Genomic DNA, 20,235 nt, shown 5'->3' on the forward strand with positions numbered 1-20,235 from the left:
CATGCCCCTATGAAATGTGTATTAACAGAGAAGCATGTTTTCACATTTGTTTTACATTTTTATTATTATTATTATTATTATTATTATTATTATTATTATACCCCAAGCGTTTTTTGTGTTGGATGAAACTTTTTTATCCACAACTTCCTATTTATTTCATGAATCTATGCTGTTCAGCACTAGACTACATTTTTTAATGATTACATTTTGAGATGTAAGTGCTAACTTTCTTCAGGTTGACAAGAATTGTAAATGCCAATTTTAACCCAAAAATGTGTAGGGTGAATTACCCAAAACCCGACCGATAAAAAACAATCCCAAATAATCTATGCACTGTTTGGAAGGAAAATGTTTTATTACATGCAAAAGTATCAGGCGGTCCCACAGAACCGAACTGACACTGCGCTTGCCCCACCCAAAGAAATCACATTTTTTTAGAGCGGAAAACTGCAAATTAACAGAACTATGCATGAAAACGATTACAACATGGTCCGGCAATCCCCACTGGCTAACACCTATACACAATTCTAATGATCCCCTATAGCCCATTACCCTTTTGATCACACATCTAAATACATTCCCCTGAACATGTGCTGTAATACATCGACACTATGAAACTTAGGAGTTGGTTAACTACCAGGTACATTGTTACCATAATACATTTCTATAACAATAAAAATATTCTTGACCATCATGTGATGTGCACCCGTCTGTCTGATCCAGATCAAAGTGTGAATAGCAAAGTCAACTCTGCTTTGAAAATACAATGGCCCTTCTCATTATACCAGATACTGTGACGCAAACCTTGTAGATACATCTATAGGCATCACCTCTGTGTCATGCCCCGCATTCCTGTTTCTGGACGCTCGCGGGTGTTTACTTCCAGGTGGAAACTACCCTGGAGACTGTTTACAGCTCACGGAATCCGCCGCACTACAAGGTCCAGAATTCCATCTGCTTGCGGTCACGTGAAACGCCCGCAACGTGACTCGCGTTCTGAAACAGACTCCAGTACTTAGTGTGGCGTGTCCCTGTAACGGGTGCTCCTAAAACTGACTATTCAGTTCGAGTACTCGACATTCTGTTACTCTGATTCCTGTTTTATTACTGACCCGGCTTTGTATCAAGGACTATTCTGAACGTCTTTTCCTTCGATTTCTGGCTCCTGACTCCCTCGGTTGTTTCCCCTGGTTAACAAACTCCTGGCTCCCATTTCGGATTTGTTCTCCGCCTGCTCCCATATGTTATGGTATTTGGATTTATGCAAGAATAAAAGACCTCCAATGCTACTCTCTGTTGAAAACTTCCACGCACGTTTTCTCTATCCCTAGAGTGCTATTACTCTTGCACGAGTTTCTTGCTTTCCTTCCCCTTCGCCTATTACACGGAACATATACAAACTCTTTACCACAGACAGACCCACGGCGCTGCCCGCCGCACAAGAAGACAACGCTCTACCTACTGAAGTGACCAAACGGACGCTCTCCTGTTTCTGGTGGTCACTCCCTGGATTGGTTACAAACACTTGGGGACGCTCTGCTGAATACACTTGGGGATTATTTTGAACACTACTAGTTGCGCCCTCGTGCCGTTCGGGTTAGGTGGACCATTGCACAGACTTCCTTCCACTGGAACTTCCATTTTCTATCATCAAGTCACCATCCTACTGCACTCTCTGAGGTTACGGGACTTCCTGTCTTGCTAAGCAGGTAAGAGGGGGCAAGTACGGGGGGAGGGAACAAGTGCTGTAATTTCGTACCTCTTTGGCTGCTATCTTGAACTATCCTTTTCTTTGCTCCCTTAGCTCTGTTGTCGCTGCTCCTGCCTTTCCACTTAAGCCCCTGGCCTGTTAGCTGGTATACTTTCTACAGGCTGCGCTCTTGGGGGGAAAGTCTTGTGCAAACATAGCGTCCAAGATATCCCAGAACCATCTTGGTGATAATCCAGGACATCCCAGAGTGAAGGGGTTCCAAAAGCGGATGTTGGCCTTGTATCCTTTATAAATCTGTATCTTTTTTCCAAATTGCGTAAAAGTTGTGACACTCTGCTCCTCCTGTCCCAAATCACGGTACAGCCCTAGAAAGTTTCCCCCCTTATCTCTCTGGGAACCCAGGTGTCCATGAATGACATGATTGGGGGGCCACTTCTATGTCTGGATTTTGTGTATTTATTCGGCCCTAGAGTGCAGTGCCTGCAGTTCAAATAGGATGGCTGCTCTTCGAGTGAGGGCAGTAGTGCTCTGAATCTTCACCAGGCCTCTTGGCATCACAGAACCCGTGCCCTGCTCTCATGATTTTAACCTTCAAAGGGTGCATCCCTACTCTTCCTCCCTGGACCCAACATTCCTTTCCCTGCTCCTCCGAGCTCTGCAGCTGGATCCAATTAACTGTTAGACAGCACAGCTGCCTGTGACCTTGACATCATAACGTCTGTATGGGGGGAATTAGGATTAACTGGACAGAGGCGCTATTCCACATTGAGCCTGTTTCTCGTACTTTCAAAAACACATCCTGTAAGATGCCCTAAAATACAACATGGCAGAACTCCTGCAATCTTAGCCCCTGGACCTCACTTTTAACGCAAGACTTCTCTGACGCCTCTCATACGCTTACCTATGTCAGCTACCTTACTCACACATCCATTAAAACCTAACACAGCACACTACCCCTGCAAGTTACATCAACCTATCGTTAACCTTAGCAACCGCAATGTGAATACATTGTTGCTTTTTCTGTATGGCTATATGGTGTTTCTAATATGTGTCAAAGCCAACTACAAATGGGTACATGTGCATTCCGCCGTGCCCAACGGGAACTGCTAGCACTAGGATGCCTGGCAATATATTTTTCACAGTCTAAATCTCTTTGCCAGACTAGGACATTGCACTTGCATCACAACGAATGTGACTGACGATTCATGGTAAAAGAGCTCTTTTGTACTGCACTGAAATAGACAGCTCAAAAGAGGACTTTGATTCTAACTAAATGTGGTCTAGTGAGTAGGGCGAGGAAAAAACAGATGGAACAAGCCTTGCTCAGCATGTGATTCTCATTTGAAGCAAATAAAGTATTTTCCTCATTATCTGGGTCTTATGAAAAATTCCTGGGGTTGAGGCTGCTGCTCCAAGTCAAATCTATTGTACATTTCAGGCATGTTCCATTTCGAAGCAAATATAATTCAGTTTTATTGAAAATAATGGAACTTTGAATGGTGCTTATCTTCATGTAAGGTGTATCTCCCTGTGATGTTGTTTACATTTGTTTCATCCTGTAAAACAATTAGTGAATAGCTACCTGTAGGAGACCCGAATATGGGTGGGGGGGGGAGGTAACACCTTCTGGCACACATGTGCCAGAGTTCTATATAGCCCAAGGGGGTGCAGTGGCCACCAGGAAGGAGCTACCCAAAGAGGGCACACACAGGTAAAAGCAAAGCGTTATGACCTGTAAACCAACACTCATAGGGGGTCAATGACCAAAAAACAACCACAGACTTCTTTGTTTTGTTTGAGCGGGACAGTTGGTAATAATCAAACAATACATACATTGGCCCTACATCACACCATAGATCTTTGACCAGGGTGGTTCTCATAACATACACTTGTATGACATATTTGCACATGCGCTAGATAGATACCATCTTATGTCAAACTTCTCTTCTTTAACTGATCCCTGGCCTTTTCTTCACATATCTAACATAGCTGGTCACAGATATTACCATGGTGATGTCAAATACTACTTTGTTACATAACTTTTTCTGTCGACAATCCCGGGGTTAACAGGATACTTTTACCTTTGATAAATACAATGGAGTAATGTCTGCAGGTGCTCCCTGGGAGCCAAAACGTTTCCTATGTGACAAATAAATAGCTACTCCTGTCACTAGTTTTTCTTGTTTTAGATAATCACAAAAATTAAGGTGAAATATCACATACAAATTTCTTGTTGTATCCTACACCAAACAAACACTATTTTCAAATGTTATCAAGGTCAATAAGATATTTGACCATGTGTTTTTTTTAACATTTTTTATATGTTTGCCACAGATGAAAAGACAGCACCCAAAGACACTTAACTATTTACAGTTTTGTATACGATACGAGTAGGTACAACCCAATCAGTTGGACTGGATTTTAGTGAACATACAGCATGTTTTACTTTTGTTGATTGACATATTGAACTTTACAAATAACATGTTGACACAGAACAAAACTTTTTTGGTGAACAAAAAAACATATCTCAGTGTAATAAGTGGACACTGAATTTGTGGAGAAGTCGTCGACACTATGTGTGTTTCGGCCTGAGGTGAAGCTGCTTGATGGAGTTTATATGTAGTGGGCCTTCATCAGGATGTATAGTTGGTGGTATAGCCGTGCCCTGTGGGTTTCTATCATAAGCTATCCTTTGTTACGGTAAGGACTCATGTCGTAACCCTCTCTTGAGTGGACCGGAGATAAACATGGTTCAAAAATCACCAGTGACTTGATGGTCGTGGAGTGGACCTGGCTGCCTCAGTGGGCTGGAGCCTGAAAAGTCATGTGCTGGTTGAAATCCTAGCAGGATGGCACATTTATGTGCATCAAATCAATTCTCAGAAGAAAAACGTTTTGGCTGGTTGTTGGAGCTGATATTGTGCGTAGCTGCGATCCGCTTCTATTCAACTTGCAAAATACAACAAATGCGTACGGAGACCGAGCTCCGCGAGCCCTGCAAACCGAACCTCGTACTAGGCGCTCCCGTAATGAAAGGTCCCGGTCCCGTACCGGCACCCTTCATTACGGGAGCGCCAGGGTCGTAATGAGGCCCATAGTGTCGACAACTTCTCCACGAATTCAGTGTCCACTTATTACACTGAGATATGTTTTTTTGTTCACCGAAAAATGTTTTGTTCTGTGTCCACATGTTATTTGTAAAGTTCAATACGTCAATCAATAAAAGTAAAACATGCTGTATGTTCACTAAAATCCAGACCAACTGATTGGGTTGTATCTACTTGTATCGTATACAAAACTGTAAATAGTTAAGTGTCCTTGGGTGCTGTCTTTTTATCTGTGACAAACATATAAAAAAAAAATTTAAAAAACATGGTCAAATTTCATACTGACCTTGATAAAATTTAAAAATAGTGCTTGTTTGGTGTAGGAGTACAACAAGAATTGTGTATGTGATCTTTCACCCTCATTTTTGTGATTATCTAAAAGTATATGCACACCTGGGTTTATCAGGGCTTAGCCAGGTGCCCTTACTCGTTATTTTAGACTAGTTTTTCTTGTGACAAAACACTTTTACCTTTGATAAATACATAACATTAATGCCCACGGGTTCTCCCTGGAAGCGAACGTTTCTCATGTGACAAATAACTCCTCCTGCCACTATTCTTTCTTATGACAGAACACGTTTACCTTTGATAAATACATAACATTAATGCCCCACAGGTGCTCCCTGGAAGAAAAGGTTTTTCCTGTGACAAATAAATAACTCCTCCTGTCATTAGTCTTTCTTGTGACAGAACAGTTTTACCTTTGATTTCTCGTTGATGCTTCGGACACGGAAATTCCCTGAGGGAAAACCACTTCCCCTTGTGCCTGGCTACCAACTTAGTTTGTGACTGATCTTTCTCTTGACAGAACGCTATCACCTTCAGTATCTCGTTGACACTTCTGGTCACGGAAATCACGAGAGGAAGAAAAAACGCTTCCCCCTTTGCCTGGCTACCAACTTAGTCCGTCACTGATCTTTCTCTTGATGAAACGGAGGCCGATAACCACCGACTGAATATGACACCCGACCGACAGGGTCGAGGCGAGAGCATGTAAAACACAGAAGGCTGAGTAAGCAACCTTCGACCCCTGCGCGACCCGGAGGGGAACACAACTAGTATTACCCAAGTGACGTTTGGCTAAAACGAAACAGAACACCCGGCCTGTTGGTAAAGCCCAGCTGACTGCCTAGCAGTAACGGGTGTTCCTGTCACCTCTTCGGGTGTCTCCTACCTGCTCGGCCCTGGCTGTCTCATGAGCCAAGTAATGAATGGTCCCTATTATGGCTTGCTCTCACTCTCCGTCCCTGGTGGGGAAGGGGAAGAGCTGCCAACCACACTGGTAAGCGGACAGCCTGAGGTGAAGGGGCGCGAGTCTCTGATTCGACAGAGGGCTTCAGTGCCCTCTGGAGAAGTCTCGGCTTCAGCCTGGATTTCTCTCTCCCTTTTCTCTCTCCTTACAAACCTCAGTCGGACTGATATGCCCAACCAGCGTTTCCATTTTCCTTTACCAGCAGGGGAGTTCCCTGCAAACCTGAGGTGAAATCACCTCATACATGGCCCCGTCCCCCTGCTGGTAGTGCCCACATTATAATGGTCCCGTAAACTACGTGCCCAAAACCACCACCATGTGGAGAGTGGTGGACTCAAAAAAAGGACTAGTAAATACACAGCCTGCTTCTGAATACGGCACTGAGCCCTTTCTATGCTGAAACCTCCAAGGAAAAGGGGTTTACACTCACCCCCTGCTCCACCAAAACTCTTGTCCCTAAGGGTTTCACTAGTCTTGTGATACATACATTAAACATGACATTCCTCACTCCACAACAATGGCACAGCCCACCATTGCCTGGACCCCCTCATTGGTTCATTAACATACATTATGGTGCCAGTATTTGTGTGAACAGGCACTCTTTGTCGGACGTCTTAAATTTGAGCTCCAGGTGCATCATAGCTCAAAATTCTGAATGGCCCAACTTCTCGTTGAGAACGTTGCAATTCCTGCATAACTTCTGAAAGAGGTGCGGGCGGTGCTTCTTGCGAGGCTGTTTAGGCAGGTGATTGATTCATACTAGGTGAGTCTGGCCTTGGTGGGCTTCCCTGTTGGATGTGAACAACTGCATCAGAGTCCCCCAATCCTAACAGTTCTCTTCTCATTTCGTACTGTTCAGTGGCAGCTGGGTATGGATCCTGGCCTCCATGCCAGCAGCCCACAGTTAGGCCATTGTCACCGTCATCTTCGTTTTCCTCTGTATCATTCATATTGTCCAAGTGTGTTGGCTCTACTTCACTTGTGGCAGGCCCTATATCCTCCGTATTGTTTTTCTTTTTCTTTTCTGACTTAGATGCTACAGGCGGTACAGTAGGCGTGGCAGTGGCAGTGGGATTTCTCTCAGGAGGTGCTCCTGGTGAAGACCTCTGGTGTCTCGTTTACTGGGGTAATAGGGATTTCCATACCAGCAGGATCCATTAGAACACCATCTCCTATAGGCAGGAGATGATTTCGGTGTAGTCTTCACATCCCTCGGGGGGCCATCCCGTCTCAGTCTGAATATGGGCAACCCCGTCAGCTGTCGTTCAATTAGGTAGGGCTGTGAGTCCGAACGATAGCCCAGCTTATTTCGCCCTCTTTCCTAAATTCCTGATGAGCACCCGATCCCCTGGTTGCGAGCAGTGGAACCAGACTTTCTCATCATACCGCTGTTTGCTCTGCTGGGCATTACGTTCGGCAGTGTCTTGTGCTAATCTGAAAGCTCTTGACAATTGCTCTTCAAGATCCTTCACATATTTTCTGTAGCTTTCTATCCCGGTGCCATCAGAAGAGACTCCAAATCTCAGATCTATGGGGAGTCGGGCATCCCTGTCGAACATCAGAAGGTACGGCGTGAATCCCGTGCTATTGTTCTTGGTGCAATTGTAGGCGTGAACAAGAGAGGATACATGTTGGCTCCATTTCAATTGTTCGGTGGCACTTGGAGTCCCCAGCATGCTGAGCAGTGTTCGGTTAAAGAGCTCGGCTTGTGTGTATCAATGTGGATGGTAAGGAGAAGTCCTAGTTTTCCTTATGCCAATCAGCTCCGTAAGTTCTTTGATGAGTTTGAACTCAAAGTCTCACCCTTGGTCTGAGTGTAATCGTGCCGGCCAACCATAGTGCACAAAAAATCTATCACAGAGTACTTTTGCTATGGTTGTTGCCTTCTGATCCCTGGTGGGATATGCTTGTGCATATCGGATGAAGTGGTCAGGTACTGCCAACATGTTTTGTAACCCACCATGATCATTCTCAAGGCTCAGAAAGTCCACACAAACTAAGTCCATAGGTCCGGAGCTATGTAAGTGGTAAAGATCTGCAGCCGGATGACTAAGGGTTTTTCGAGTGATGCAGCTTGCACAGGTGTGGTAAAATTCCTCCACCTCGGGCCCTAAGCGAGGCCAGTAAAATTGACTCTGTATCAAATCTAATGTTTGTTCACTCCCCAGGTTCCCGTGTTGGTCATGCAGAGCCTGCAAAACCAGAGGCCGCAAAGAGGAAGGTACCACCAGTCTATGTATCAGTCGCCCTGGATTTGGCTCTCCTTGTGTAGCACTTCTCCCTTCATCACCAATGATTTCCATTCTTTGCAATACATATGATAGTTGGACAGGTGGCGGCTTTCCGAAGGACCCCTAGCACCGTTCTCTTTGCTCAGCAGGACTTCCCTCAGTTATTCATCTTGCAACTGCTTTTGCCTTAGGTCCGTCATGTTCAGGTGTGGCAGTTCGGACGCCATTATGCTGGTGATGTCACAATAGCTCGCAGGAACACCTTCCGCAGACCCTCCCAGGCAGTCGATACACTGTGCTGGCTCAATTTTTTGACTTGTTCCTGTTTGCAGGAGAGCTTTCATGGCAGCCGCAGAGGCTACTTCCACCCCAGGGTGGGACTCGTGGCTGTCATCAGTGTGGGGCCTTCGGGACAATGCATCCGCAACAACGTTGTTGACTCCAGAGCGATATTCAAGCTGACAATTGTACATGGACAAGGCTGCTAACCATAGGTGTCTGGTGGCGTCCAACTTGGCTGATTTGAGAGCGTATGTCAGAGGATTATTGTCTGTTCTCACGATGAAAGCAGCTCCATACAGGTAATCATGTAATTTCTCAGTCACGGCCCACTTCAGAGCCAAAAATTCTAGTTTATGAGCAGGATAGTTTGCTTCAGCTGGGTTCAGTAGGCGACTAGCAAATGCCACCGGTCTAACGCCTCCCTGTTGCTCTTGATAGAGTACAGCCCCCGGTCCAACAAAACTGGCATCCACATGTAATATGTAGGGTAACTTCGGATCCGCGTAGGCCAGTACTGGTGCCTCAGTAAGAGATTTTTTTAACTGGGCAAAAGCCTGTACACACGCTTCATTCCAGCGCAGGCCGAAAATCTCCCTAGAATGACACTGAGCGGTGGACTGAGTTCTCTGTACCGTCGTCTTCTTCTGTGTGCCAGGGTACCCTTTGGTCAAATCCGTAAGTGGACTTGCTATCTTAGCGAACCCAGACACAAACCTTCTGTAATTACAGAACCCCAAGAAGCTTCTCATCTCTCGCAAGTTCTGCGGGCGCGGCCAAGTCTTAAGGGCTTCTATTTTAGTGGGGTCGACCCTCACTCCATCAGCACACACTACATGACCAATATATTTTACACTTGTGTGGCAAAACTGACATTTTTCCAGGGAGACTTTCAAACCTTGTAGTTGAAGGCGGTCCAACACCTTTAGCAATCTTTAATGATGCTCTTCTAATGTCCTCCCAAACACTATCAGATCATTTAGGTACACCAACACTTCAAGCATGTTCAGGTCTCCCACGGTTCGCTCCATCAGACGCTGAAAAGTGGCTGGTGCCCCCGATATCACCTGGGGCATTCTGATAAATTGGTAGAATCCTAGGGGGCAGATGAAAACTGTCTTCTCCTTATCTGCAGGTAGCATAGGAATCTGGTAATACCCACTCCGAAGATCCAGTACAGAGAACCACTTGCTCCCCACTAGGCAGTCGAGGGCTTCATCCACTCGAGGGGTGGTATATTGGTCTGGTATGGTTCGGCTATTCAGCCGTCGATAGTCGATGCATAGGCGCACATCTTGATTTTTTTTTTTCTCGCCACCATTCTTGCGGGAGCATAGGGGCTCTGTGACTCTTGGATTATACCTGCATGGAGCAGTTCTTTGAGGTCACGTCTCACATCCTTTACATCCACTGGGGCTAGTCTTCTTGACCTTTCTCGAAATGGAGTGGTGTCACTCAGACGGATGTGATGTTGCACTCCCATGGCTTCACCTAAATCGCAGGTACTGGTTGGAAATACGGTGGGCAGTCATAATGTCGACAGTCAAAATGTCGACAGTCAAAATTTCGAAAAATAAATGTCGAAAAAAATAATGTCGACAAACAAAAATGTCGACATTTTTTCGATATTTTTTCGAAATTTTGTATTGTATGAATAAATAAATATATATAACTAAGATGTGTTGGGTATGAGGGGTGGGGGGTGTGGCAGGGGGTCTTTGGTGAGAGGGGGTTGGGGGGGACCCCCCCAATAGTAAATGATACTATTTTTGGTTATTTATTTATTGAAAAAATAAATAAATAAATATATAATTAGAATGTGTTGAGTATGAGGGGTGAGAGGGTGGTTGGGAGGGGTGTGGGGGGTTGGCAGGGGGGTGTTGGGTGAGGGGGGGTTGGAGGGGACCCCCACCCAATAGTAAATGATACTTTTTTTGGTTATTTATTTATTGAATAAATACATAAATAAATAAATATATAATTAGAATGTGTTGAGTATGAGGGGTGAGAGGGTGGTTGGGGGGGGTGTGGGGGGGGGTGGCAGGGGTGTTGGGTGAGGTGTTGATAGTTCTAAGTGACATTTTTTTGTCGACATTTTTTTTTCTAAAAAATGACTTTTTCCATTATAAGTATAGGATGTCGACATTATTGTTTTCGAAATTTTTTTTGACATTTTTGTTTGTCGACATTTTTTTTTCGACATTATGACTATAAACCTGGAAATACATTCGCCCTCTTGGCCAGCTTGTCTCGTAAGTGAGTTTTTTTCACGTTCTGACAATGGGGAATCTCCAAAGTCAATTTTTTTCAAGTCCAACGTAGGGTAGGAATTTCTGGCTCCAGCTGTCTGTGCCACAGAGTCAGCAATATAGAACTGTGCTGTGGTTCGACCTCCTGGCAGATGCAGTTTTATTGATGACATTCGTGATAGGAACTCTTATTTGGGTCACTGCCGCTCCAGTCTCTCTTGTCAACGTGCGTTGTATCATCAAACCGCCTGGCAATTCTTCACCCTCCAGCGCCTCCATCACCAATATACGGTAACAGCTGTGACTTTGAAGTCGCACACGGCCAGGCACCATAATGGTTTGACCCGGTGGTATATCAAGTTGACTGTGGTTATTAGTTGTTAAGAAATCATGGCTACCCAAGGAGTCTGTAGTCCCACACACTACGTTATATCATACGCATGATTCAGTGTCTTTCTCTCTTCTTTCGCTTGGTTCACGTGTTCCCAGAAGACGACGGCAACGTTTGTGCATAGAATACACAGCACAATCCGCAAACGAGCAATGGCTCGTTGGAGGTTGCCATGGCGACGCTGGGGCCCTGCATTTCGAGTGAGACATGGGCAATCACACTAGATCCGCATCCAGCCGATCACGTGATTCATTCGTTCATATGTCCCGCCCATGCTTCGTTCGCGGCTTCTGAATTTGTTTTCACAGCCGTCTTGATTGTTCGCTCCATTGTGTTCACCGATCCAGACCTGCTACGTTTCACAGACTTCCTTTTTGCCTTGCCCTTTTTTCTCAGTAAGAAAAACTCCTGGTTACTGAATCTTGGAACGCTTTCTGACCACTCTGCCACACTCTCTATCCTTGTTCGAGTCAGCACGTTACCAACTCAGTTTTCCTACGGACTCCTTTGTTTACTGTTAGTAACTTCATTGCCCGGAATGGTTACATTTTGGAACGTTTGGGGATTGCTCATCAAGGACCATGCTTCTTCATGGAACGATCTTTCAGGATTACAAGAGCTGTGTTTGTGATTTCTTGCCCACGTATTTACTCAGACGAACTACCATCATAGGAATAACAAAGTGTGCTCAGAGTAGAGACTGCCATTTCGAGCACCTTTTAGGCGTCCTCGTGCCGGCGGGTGTTAGGAGGAGCCTTCCATTTCCTCAGGCTGAGATTTCAAGACTTTGTCGCTTCTACGTACGAACAACATCTTGGTAAGACATTCTAAGTTTATAGTAGTTGTGTTTTGCTCACGTTTTCTTTTGGGTAATTTTCATCTGAGGGTTACTCACGTCACTGACTCATTTGTTATTCTTGCTCACATGAATAAAACGCCTATTTTGAATTAAGAACAGGAATCCTACATTATCATCAGGGAAAATTCCTGTTGTCATAAGGTACATCTAGCAGCCATATCTTGTCATGCTGTAGTCATTGCTTCTTGTGGTGTTGATTGTGTGTGTTCTCTTACAGGCCAGCAGAATCCTGTGGCGTCCATTCATCTTTGGGTCAATAGATCTCTCAGGTAGTCTTTACGTACTCCTCAGAGGTACATTGGCAGAAAGAACTCGTTGGCTACACGACGGGTTCAACTGCCTGAGGCAGAAAACCTGTTTTGGATGCAACAGGGGCGATTCTGACAGTAGTGCTCACTTCTCCCACCGGGCTGTCGAAATGCTCCACATTCTCCCTGATGTTTTTAAGATAGGCTTGTTTGCAGGCATGGTGCATTGACAGAGAATGTGCGAACTGCGTACCGGCTATCTCACTACACATCCGTCCTAAGGTACCATAAATGGCGGAGTTGGTGCCCACAACCAGGGGAAATTCGGGATACAGGTTTCTTGTGGTGCACACTAATGCCAGGGTGGTCAACATGGTGTTTACTGTAGCCACTTTTTGGTCAAGGTGGATCTTTACGCACACATATCCCAGATAGCGGCAAGTGGTGTAGCCGACTCCCATCAAGTTTAACCCCTCAAGAGGTTCCAAAGACAGATGTGACATATGCTTCCGATACTAAGGCTCACAGACAATAGTGACCTGGGAGCCATTGTCCAATAGTGCTGTAGACCGCCGTCCTTCAAGCTCAACGGGGATGTTTAGTGGTGGCCCAATCAAATCCTCAGTGTTACCTCTGAATGAACCTGTCCGAGTTTGTAGTCTGTTAGATAGCACAGGCGCCAGTTGTCGGCCATTGCAGAGCTCACAGACTAACTTGAGGTGGTCAGCTGTGGGACCCTCATGAGCCTTGACTTGGTGTTTGGTGGTCAGCACATTGGAGTCCTGTGTTCGAACAGATATGCAGGGATTAGTGTCAGTGGATCTTACTCCTGTACTCGAGGTTCTAGCTGCTCCTCCGCTACAACCTCTTGGGCGTTTCCCGACACTGCTCGGGTGGGAGTTGGTTTGAGAGCAGTTAATCGGACAACTACTCGAGCATAGTTTTGTTCTTGGTTGCACAGCCGAGTGGGGTGGCGATCATCCCCACACCGATGGCAGAATCTCCAAGGTGGTAACGGAGCAGGTGCAGATGTAATATATTCTCGGGGCTCTTCAGCGCGTCTAAATACTTGATGCTCTCTGTCACGGGCTGAAGTGGAAAAGTCTCTACCCCATGGGGGGGCTACACTCGGATTTTCTCTGGGTAGTACCTGTGTCTGTAATTTCTTCACTAACTTTTGCAAGTCTTCAATCTGCTTCTGCTGAATGAGGGCATAGTCATGAGTGGGTATCTTGTGTTGGACGGGATGACTCTTGAGCCTCAACATCGCTGGTTTCTTCCTCCAGTGCCCTTATTGACCTCAGTAGCTCCTGTATGAGGGTGGGGAGTCCAGCTTTCCTCGCAGCCTCAATTGGAGGATGGGTATGGCAGCATCTTTGGCCCCTCTAGGGATCTGTTTCAAGCGGCATCGGTTCAGCTGGGACGTCTCTACTCCTCCCCTTTGATGTGCCAACTGCAAAGGTTGTTCAATCCTCATGAGGAATCTGGATAACTTCTCCCCAGATTTCAGTGAGGTAGAGAAGTGGGATCTGGATTCAGGGTGCGCAAGGACTGTACCGTCTGTAGTGCTGGTCCTCGCAAGGCCTCTATCACATGCCTCAGTTTCTCCTGGTCTGAAACTTTCCAATCCTGAAGCATAAGTTGAGCTAGATTGGCCCACACCTCATACCCTTCCTCTCCTTTGGGTACTGGTTTGTCACCTGAAAAGGGGCGCAGCCGGGTGTAGGCTACATGTTCGTTAATCAACAGCAATGTGGGTTGCCGGTCCATAGTCACCAGGATTGCTTCAGCCACCGCTGCAGCGATGACAATGGCGTCTTTAGTTGAGGTGTCAGCTTCAGGGCGTGTAGGTAATCCAGGCCATGTGCCCAGCTGCCACACAGGGCAGGTAAACACTGGTTCCCCGCCTTGAATTTGGGTAGGCAGAACTTTTCCTGTAATAGAAACTCCACCGTAACATAACATATAACATTTATTATCACGCCCCGATAGGTAGCCCACAATTTTCACTTTTCCAGTGACCGATTCCAAAGGACGAGTCATGGATAAAATGTCATCTGTGGTTATGTGTAAGGGAACCTCTCCTATGATGAAACAGGCCTCGGGGCTACATCCCTCAGCCCAAATCCACTGTATCACATAGTCTTGTGCCATTTTGACCAATGGTGCAAATTGCTCGCCTGGGGATGGGCAAGTTTTTTTTTTTACCTGGTGGAACACTCCCCTTGCCCCTGTGGGCAATCTCAGCAGTGCCTCTAAAAGTGTCAGGTGTTTCTCCCTGTGATGTGGTTTACATTTGTTTCATCCTGTAAAACAATGCGTGAATAGCTACCTCTAGGAGACCTGATTATGGGGGGTGGTAACACCTTATGGCACACATCTAGAGTTCTATATAGCCCAAGGGGGTGTGGTGGCCACCAGGAAGGAGCTACCCAAAGAGGGCACATGCAGGTAAAGGCAAAGAGTTTTGACATGTAAACCAACACTCATAGGGGGTCAATGACAAATAAACAACCACAGACCTCTTTGTGTTGTTTGAGCGGGAGTCCGCTTTATCTTTATAAGAAGACAGTTGGTAACTATCAAACAATACATACATTGGCCCTACATCACATCATAGGTCTTTGACCAGGGCGGTTCTCATAACATACACTTGTATGACATATTTGTACATGTGCTAAATAGATACCATCTTATGTCAAACTTCTCTTCTTTAACTGAACCCTGGCCTTTTCTTCACATACCTAACATAGCTGGTCCCAGATATTACCATGGTGATGTTAGATACTACTTTGTTACATAACAACTTTTTCTGTCGACAATCTCTGGGTTGACAGGACACTTTTACCTTTGATAATTACAATGGAGTAATATCTATAGGTGCTCCCTGGGAGCCAAAACAATTCCTATGCGACAAATAGAGAGGTCCTCCTGTCACAAGTCTTTCTTGTGACAGAACACTTTTACCTTTGATAAATACATAACATTAATGACCACAGGTGCTCCCTGGGAGCAAACGTTTCTCATGTGACAAATAAATAACTCCTCCTGTCACTAGTTTCTCTTGTGACAGAACACTTTTACCTTTAATAAATACATAACATTAATGCCCACAGGTGCTCTCTGGAAGCGAACGTTTCTCATGTGACGAATAGATAACTCCTCCTGTCATTAGTCTTTCTTGTGACAGAACACTTTTACCTTTGATTTCTCGTTTAGGGTCACGGACATTCCCTGAGAGAAAACCGCTTCCCCCTGTGCCTGGCTACCAACTTAGTTTGTCACTGATCTTTCTCTTGACAGGACGCTATCGCCCTCGGTATCTTGTTGACACTTCTGGTCACGGACATCCTCTGAGAGAAAAAAAACGCTTCCCCCCTGTGCCTGGCTACCAACTTAGTCTGTCACTGATCTTTCTCTTGATGAAACGGAGGCCGATAACCACCGACTGAATAGGACACCCGACCGACAGGGTCGAGGCGAGAGCATGTAAAACACAGAAGGCTGAGTATACAACCTTCTACCTCTGCGCCACCCGGAGGGGAACACAACTAATATTACCCAAGTAACGTTTGGCATAAATGAAACAGAACACCCGGCCCGTTGGTAAAGCCCAGCTGACTGCCTAGCGGTAACAGGTGTTCCCGTTGCCGCTTCGGGTGTCTCCTACCTGCTCGGACCCGGCTGCCTCGTGAGCCGAGTAACGAACGGTCCCTATTATGGCTTGCTCTCACTCTCCGTTCCGGATGGGGAAGGGAAAGAGCTGCCAAACACACCGATAGGCGGACGGCCTGAGGCGAAGGAGGCGTGAGTTCCTGACTCGACAGAGGGCCTCGTTGTCATCCGCCGCCGCCGAGACTGGCGGATACTTCCGCGGTGTCACTTGCAGTATGGGTTTAGAGGCTGGTAGTTTTTACGGCTCTAGCTGCCGTCCCAGTTCCCTCAGCGCGGAGCCCGCCAGGGGTATTTATTCCTCCTCCTTCCAGTGGACACTGCGTTGCAACCCCTCTGGATAGTGTTCCCAGCTTCCGGGTTTACGCTTGCTGCTGACACTCTGTCCGGATCGTCAGTGCTTTTGTCTGCTACTGACTTCATCTTTTGTACAAAGTTTTCTTTCTCTTCGCTACTTTGCCTCTTACCTGTTTCATTCTGGTTCCTTCGCCTGGGCCGTGTCTCCCTCCTTCGAGACCCGGTGCCTTTGCTCTTTCTGCTTTCTCCTCTCCGTTCCCCTGGTCCCCTCTCCAGCTGATTTTCCAGTCTGTTTCCTATTTTCGTCTTTCTCTTCTCTTACCCGAGTCCTGTGCTCCCTGTGTCCTGCCTGGCTGCACTGGATACCAGCCACGCCTTCTGGCTTCACGTTTGCTACGGATCCTCGCTGTTTTGAGTCTGCGTCGCTTCCTGCTACAGCCTTCCTTCCCGTCTGCAACACCACTTCGGAAGTTCCTACTTGGAGTCGGACAGTGTGCATTGCAGTGCCTGACAAGGGTTTTTTCTGCCGCTTGGCCTTTTCCCTTGTGTATCGGCTTGTTCCCGGAAAGGGAGCCACAGGCTTGCTGTTCCATCAGCATTCACTGTGGCTTCCCTCTGTGACAGGCAATTACTACCAAAAAAGGAGAAAGACTACCTCACCAGACGAAACCTGTCCTCCGAAAGCTTCGACTCAAGCAGCTCAGGTGAGGAGAGTGTGGAAGCAAGGGGTGAAGTGGGAGCAAAAGGGTCACAGAAAGGACACTCGTGCCCTCTGGAGAATTCTCCGCTTCAGCCCAGATTCCTCTCTCCCTCTACTCTCCTTACGAACCTCCATCGGGCTGATATGCCCAACCGGCATTTCAATTTTCCTTCACAAGCAGGGGAGCTCCCTGCAAACCTGAGGTGAAATCACCTCATACATGGCCCGCTCCCCCTGCTGGTAGTGCCCACATTATAATGGTCCCGTAAACTACGCAGCCAAAACCACCGCCATGTGGAGAGTGGCGGACACAAAAAAAGGACTATGAAATACACAGCCTGAATACGGCACTGAACCCTTTCTATGCTGAAACTTCACAGGAAAAGGGGTTTACGCTCAGAAAACTTCTCATTATTTTAGTTAAATTAAAAAACCTTTGCAAGATAAAATTATTGAAAATGAATAAAAGGTTATTTTCTGTTAGAAGTCAAAAGTGCACCTTCTGCAAACAATTTTGGGAATATGGCATTGTGGTGTAATCCTGCAATTGTTCATTTACGTTTGAACGCTCCAATAGATTTTCTGGGGTCTTCTGGGTTCTGTTGGTGGTAAACACACTCCAAATGTCTGGCCCTTATCTTTTTACATGTGACAAAATTCCAACTGTAGCAAATATATATTTTTTCATGTACTTGGTATTGATGACCCAGTCTCTGAAATCAGTGTTTTGAAAGGCCCTAGAAATGGTTATAGTTTGTGAAATTCTCTTTAACTTTGTTGAAAATGGTCTCATGGTAGCGAGTAAGAGGCAGAAATCACTCACAATTATTTTTAACGATTCCTTTCACTCAATACAAACACTTTCTGTTCTCAGTTCACTCCAAGGGAATGGTCTTCCGATCCATCCATAGGCAGATCCACAGTTACACCCTTTCATTTGTATGTAATGGTCTGTCATTGAACCAGAGGATAATACATGTAATATTTATGTGGATAACTTGGATGGAGTAGAATTGCTGATGGACAGATCTCTATCGAAATACAAACTAGTGACAATAAAAGTGGATGTTAATGCTGTACTGTTGTCAGTTTGTGTCCATTACAAGCGTATCCAAGAATGTATCAAAAATAACTGCAATGGACACATACACCAAAAAGTCAGAACTCGGAAGCAGTAATCAAGATAAGATTCTAAAAACACACTGCAAACGTTTACACACAACTCATTTCAGGGTTCGAAACTGAGAGGAGCTCAGAGCTATTTAGCTCCTGCTTGTAGCCTAGAAGAGCCTGGTTAGCTTGCCACCAACTGCTACCAGGGGCTACTTTTGGCTCCCCAGGCCAACTGATTTTGAACAAACACACCTATGTGAATTTAATTCTGAGCGTTTAGGACAATCTATAAATAAAAATGTGGTCACATCTTTATGACATTTCAAGCATGAGGGGTCAAAACGGCCACAATTATGTTTCTATCTAATGTGGAATCTAAATTTACCAAGCGCTATGTACTACCTTCTCGTTCCGCCCAGGTAGCTCCTGGACACTGGTTAATGCTGTATACCCAGGAGCTTCTTAATTTCAACCCCTGCACTTATTTTAGAGTCAGATTTAGAAACAATTTAAGCCACTGTTAAAAAGAAATCCCAATGATGGATACAAAAAGGAGCACTTACATGCATGTTGTGCACATAAGAAATGTAAGAATATGTAAAGGGTTATGTATTGGTAAACAAAACCTGAATCTATCTTAAAAGCTATTTTTGTTTGTTTGTTTATTTATTTGTGTGACGCGCCTAACCCGTAGGTATCAGGGCGCCTTTCACACAAAAAGGTACAAGTATACTTTCAGCTTAGTTACATTATATACAAAAAATACAGTAGATACTGTGAATTATACAGACTGGGCGAGGCAAATATAAACAGACCAGGTGAGGAAAATATGCAGAGGTCAAGTTCAGTAGAGAATAAATTGGTAGTCATAAATTGGTGGTCAAGAAGAAGTTACTTGGCGAGGTCAGAGAGTTCATATATCGTCGTAGGTGCAGGACTAGTGCTGACCATTTATGTCATTCGTAACAAGCCATTTTATGGTATTGCGCCTGAACAAGAAGAAGGTTTGGTTGGCTCTCAGGCGGGGAGGTAAGGTTTTCCATGCTTGCGCTGCCAATACAGGGAAGCTACTTCCCCCTGCTTATTTTTAGCTTAAATCTGGGCATGACCAGACATGCTGAATTGGCTGTTCTTGTAGGAAATCTAGCAGATTTTTTAGTGAATCTCTCATAGAGGTAGATAGGAGCTACTTGGTTAAGGCACTTATGTGCGATAGTGATAGAGTTTTGTGCATAATTATGTCTTTAGTAGAGAGCCATTTGGTCCGTCTTCTCAGGAGCAAGATGTGTTCTCTCCTAGGTATGCCATGAGCTGCTCTAAGAGCATTGTTTTGCAGAATTTGGATTTTATTGTTAATGTGTTTGCTTGCCCCCAAGTACAGAGCATTACAATAATCCAACTTGGAGAGGATGAGTGCTCTAGCTAGGATTGTTCAACTTTCTTTGGACAGAAATGGTGTAAAGGCCTTGATCAATTTACAGGTATAAGCTGTAGAGGATGCCAAGGCGTTGACTTGTTTGTTAATGTGAAGGCAGAGTCGAGGTAAAAACCTGAAGTTTTTCCTTCTTTTAGCACTTTAATATTGTTGCCATCGATATTGAAGGATGTATAATTCAAGCTCAGTTTGTTGAGGTTAGTTATGGTGCTGAGTATTAGGAGCTCGGTCTTATCATTCAGGCATAGGCTTTGTGCGGCCATCCAGGCCTGGATCATCAGGTATATTTTATTCACCAAAGCTTGGTCCTTGTCATATTCACCTGAAAGAGGTCTGAGGATCTGGGTGTAATCTGCATAGTTAGTGTAGGAGACACCCAGATGGTCTAGATCATCAAACAATGGCTTTGTGAATATATTATACATTGTAGGAGAGACGCAAGAACCTTGTGGCACACCACAAGTTATTGGGATCGGGTCAGCAGCTCTTAGTGAAGAGAAGACTCTCATAGTCCTGTTGTTCAAAAAGGATTTAATCCAAGTGATGGCTTCTTTTGAAAAGTTTGCCACCGAATCCAGGTCTTTACATAATACTTGGCGAGCCACCAGATCGAAGGCTGCCGAGAGATCAAGCAGCAACAGCAAGGATGCTTTTCCTTTATTTTTCAGTTCATCAATCTGTGTTTTTAAAT

The 20,235-nt window shown here is 45.3% G+C and overlaps 1 protein-coding gene across 5 annotated transcripts in view; it reads right to left on the reverse strand.

Annotated features, from left to right (window-relative positions):
- Positions 1 to 20,235, reverse strand: part of PLCE1 (phospholipase C epsilon 1) — a 3,624,599-nt gene that overhangs the window by 3,029,467 nt on the left and 574,897 nt on the right. The window lies entirely within an intron of this gene.

Source organism: Ambystoma mexicanum, chromosome 8, assembly GCF_040938575.1.
Source record: "Ambystoma mexicanum isolate Mex_15411 chromosome 8, UKY_AmexF1_1, whole genome shotgun sequence".
Classification (NCBI taxonomy): domain Eukaryota; kingdom Metazoa; phylum Chordata; class Amphibia; order Caudata; family Ambystomatidae; genus Ambystoma; species Ambystoma mexicanum.